We start from the raw sequence: 4,603 nt of genomic DNA, 5'->3' as shown, positions 1-4,603 counted from the left end.
ACATTTGGATGTCTTCTAGTTTTTGATTATGAATAAAACCACTCGAAACCTTATTTCTGTATAGTCATAAGTTTTCATTTCCTAGGGTAAATATTTAAGAGCAGGATTGCTGGGTTATATAGTATATGTGTGTTTGACTTTATAAGAAACTGTTGACTAGTTCTCCCAAGGAGCTGCGTCATTTCTATCCCCACTAACTCCATTCGCACTGAATGATATAAAATGATTCTTGCTACCAGTGATTGTACATATTTTTAAGAACTTATGACAAGAAAAATAGTCTATTATTTTCATCTAGATTTTATCTGCCGCTCTTCATCTTTTTTCATTCCCAAAGTTCTAGATTTCCCTTCAATCTTGCTTCCTTTCAGCCAGAGAACTTCCTTGAACATTTCTTCTAGAGCAGATCCTCTGGTGACAAACTCTTCTTTTACCTTCCTTTGAGAATGTCTCTGTTTTGCCTTGAGGACTATATTCAATGGATATCAAGCTTGGTTGACAATTCTTTTTGAGCATTTCTCTGTTCTGTTGTTTTCTGCTCTCTTGGATTGGGACCCCCTTCGAAGGTTAATCAATTCCTGTTGTGGCAACTCCTCTCCAGTTCCATACTTGCCTGTAAACCATGGGACTCTGACCCTGCTCCTTTTAGAAACTTTGCACACCAAATAACACGTCCTTGTCTCACAGCCCTGTGTTGCTTGGTCAGATCCCAGCTGGAGGCTTCTCTGACCACCTCTCTGCTCCAGTGCTCTCATATATAGTGTTTGGAGCTTCATCTCCATGACCCAAACTTCTACCGCATCTCTCACTCCTGAAGATTTCCACAGTGCCCTTCTAGAACACATGCTTCTACATCCCCAGTCTCTTCTCACAATGTTCCTCTTACCTTCTCATCTTTTATTAAAAAAATTTATTTATTTCACAGACAGAGATGACAAGTAGGCAGAGAGAGAGAGAGAGAAGAGGAGGAGGAGGAAGCAGACTCCTCGCTGAGTAGAGAGCCCGATGCGGGGCTCGATCCCAGGACGCCAGGATCATGACCTGAGCCGAAAGCAGAGGCTTAACCCACTGAGCCACCCAGGTGCCAGTTCTTAACCTGAGAACCTGAGAACCTTATGCCGCTGCCATCCTCCCCAGAGGAAGTTGCTCATTCATTCATTTCCTTCCTCTACCTCTCTATCTACAGTCTCTAAGAAGACAATCTTGCCTCCCACTCCACAGACACATGAACCACCATAGGAGAAGGCCTTCAACTCTTCTGTTTTCTCACTTCCCACTTCTCGGAACCCATTTGTCTTTCCCTATTGCCCGATGGAAAGAGGACTTCTCTCTTTCTAAGGTGAGGCTCCATTGTCTGTGCACTTCATTCTATCTTTTTTCTACCTCCTCATTTCTAGCCAATGGAATAAAACAGGGGATGAAAGCAAAAACAATAAGTATTCTTTTAAAAGAAGACAAAATCATCATATTAACAAAAACAATGCAAATATAATGGCTTATGAATTCAAGAAAATCAGCTAAAAAACCAAGGGAAGAAATGAATCAATTAAAATACGAAATTGTTCCCAAAGCAACAATTCTCAAAAGCCAGATCAAATAACAGAATAGGAAGCCCACAAATAAACCCAAGTCTGAATAAAAATTTCATATATAATAATAGCAGAATTGCACACCAGGACATAAGGGAAGTATTAGTTAATGAGAGATCCTAGGATACTTGGAAATTTTCATAGAAAGGGAAAAAATAAATTCTTAAATTATAAGGCATCACTCTCCATATCATATACCCAAATAAAATCAGATGAATTAAATAATTCAATGTAAAAGATGAAACCAAAAAACAACTAAACAAAGAGCATAACAAACACCATGGAATTTTTTTTTTTTTCAAAAGTTGAAATTACAAGCAAAAGATGGATAGAGTTGATGTTGTTAGGAGTCTGGGAACACTACATTATCTTTGCAACTTTTCTATAAATCTAAAATGTTTCCAAAATAAAAAGTCACACACAGACTCACACAACATCTGTCAGAATTATAAACCCATATATCCTTTCCACCTCTGGGAATTTGTTCTCCAGATACACTTGCACCTGTGCAAAGTGACCATTCTGACAAGCTTCTCCTGGACCCATTCTTGCCAAGTTATGTGTAATAGCAAATATTTTATACAACTTACATGACAATTACGAGAAACCATTTTAAAATAATAAGGAAACTTCTGATATGGAAGGGTGTCAGACACCCACTTTTTTTTTTTTTAAGATTTTATTTACTTGACAGAGAGAGAGAGAGATCACAAGCAGGCAGAGGGCAGGCCGAGAGAGAGGGGGAAGCAGGCTCCCTGCTGAGCAGAGACCCCCCCCCCGATGCAGGGCTTTATCCCAGAACCCTGAGATCACAACCTGAGCCGAAGGCAGAGACAACCCACTGAGCCACCCAGGCGCCCCCAGACACCCACTTTTTAAGTAAAAAAATTTTAATTAAAAAAATGCAGAGGGGCACCTGGGTGGCTCAGTGGTTTAAGCCTCTGCCTTCGGCTCAGGTCATGATCCCGGGGTCCTGGGATCGAGCCCCGCATCGGGCTCTCTGCTCAGCAGGGAGCCTGTTTCCCTTCCTCTCTCTCTGCCTGCCTCTCTGCCTGCTTGTGATCTCTCTCTGTCAAATAAATAAATAAAAATCTTTAAAAAATATATAAAAAATAAAAAAATGCAGAGGTAAAATAAACAAAAACAAAACAATTATATAATGTGTTACCTTTGAATACAGGAGGGAGGTGAGAATATATATTTCTATTGCTTGTCTATGTAAAAAAAGATGCTAGAAGGATACACAGAATACCAAGGACAAGGGTGGTGTGAATGGGCAACAACTGGGGGCCAGGTGGGGAGGCAGGTGGGGAGACTCTAACGTCTATCAACTAAGAAGGTACCTCCATAGTATCCCAACTATGTGGACGCAGTATCTATTAGAAACAACCTACAGCCAGAAAAATAAACCAAAATGCCACAAATAGCGTTAAACACCCAAAGAGTATGGCCCTAATGATAGATAGGGTTTAGACCTCCTGCGGTGCCTCTGTCAGGGGCATACATGAAAGAAAGGTTTTTAAGTCCTGGGACGCTCCCTTAGAACTCAGAACCTCTTATCACATCAACACCCATTTACTCTGCCTTCCAGAAGGTTCTGTTTTCACTTCTGCATCAGGCTGATTATTCCAGATGCTACCAGGATGAATATCAATGAAATTCTTCTCAAAATGTAGCAGATGAGTGCTCCCACGATGAGCAAGCTGTCTACTTCTCTCTCCACTGTCTAAGAAACCACTCGCGATGTAAGCAGCCCGGAGTGGGACTTCCAGTCCAGATGTGAACATAACCTCTTTGTAAACTCAATAAATCCAGTCATACACACACGCACCAGTGTTTCCCAAGAACTACCAGCTGGTGCTGAGAGTGTCCAGCAGAGTCATGCTATTTGTAACAAATGAGTATGTCTTTGACTTAATCTCTTCAAAGCCTCGACTCTCTTAACCCCTCATGCCTGTGTTTAGCCCTTCAGCGTTCCTGGGACCTTATACAGCTCAAGAATGGCCAGTCTGGCCTTGCTCATCTTGTCCTCCTCCTCGGTGGCCCTGACCTCATCAAGCAGCTTCCCTTGTCTCTGCAAGAATACCCCCTCCTCAGAGTCCTATGATGATTCCGGGTCCCCAAATGCTGGGGAGCTCCCGATCGTCTCTGCATTCTTGTGGCCTTGCTGCACTTGCATTCTGTGTTCCAACAGGTGAATGCAAGTGTGGAAGCTGCCTCGTACCTTTACAACCTCGAACTTAACGGGACTACAAAGCTCTGTGCTCCATGCGGCGCTAAGACAGACAGCCCTAGGACCCCAGCGTCAACCACTAGAGATGATCAAGAGAACAATCCTAACGCATGCCTTGCTGTACTTAACTATGCCCTCCCCTGGTACCAGCCACTGCCCCCGGGCAGTGCTCTAATCTTTGCCTCACCATGCCTCTGCTCTGATGATTTGCCTTCTAGGTGAGTCACCGGGCAGTTCTTGTTATAGGTTTAAGAGTCTTTGTCCTGAGGGCTGGGATCAGACTCGGGAGTCATTTGCCAGCGGCCCCTGGGTGTCTGGAGATCACCGGATTTACAGCGACAGCATGACTTAGACTGTCCCTCCACGTGCCCAGTGAGCGTGTGCACGTGCACAGACACAAACACACGCATGAATGTACCAGTTATATACTCACTTACGTATTTACAAAAATGCGCAGTTTCCGATAGCATTTACATGCACGAATGCATGACATATCACGAACATCTAGAATATCTCATTTTTTCCTCCTCACTCATCATCTTTAGGGTTAGGGCCTCCAGAGCAGGCCAGGGAATTGACATCCCTTTAAACCATTATTCTTTAAACGTTTAACCTATATGTAAGGCCCTAAATTCATGTTCTGAAGCCTCACGTGTGCTCTTGCTCAGCAGATCAGGAGATCCTCATGTCAAGGCTGGGATGTGCTTGGAATTAAGTCTATTTTCTGCAATGGAATATCTCAGCATTATCCCTAGTATCACTGTAACATAATAATCTTACA

The sequence above is a fragment of the Lontra canadensis genome, unplaced genomic scaffold, assembly GCF_010015895.1.
Source record: "Lontra canadensis isolate GAN:19392208 unplaced genomic scaffold, GSC_riverotter_1.0 scaffold10, whole genome shotgun sequence".
Classification (NCBI taxonomy): Eukaryota; Metazoa; Chordata; class Mammalia; order Carnivora; family Mustelidae; genus Lontra; species Lontra canadensis.
This window is presented reverse-complemented; position numbering follows the sequence as displayed.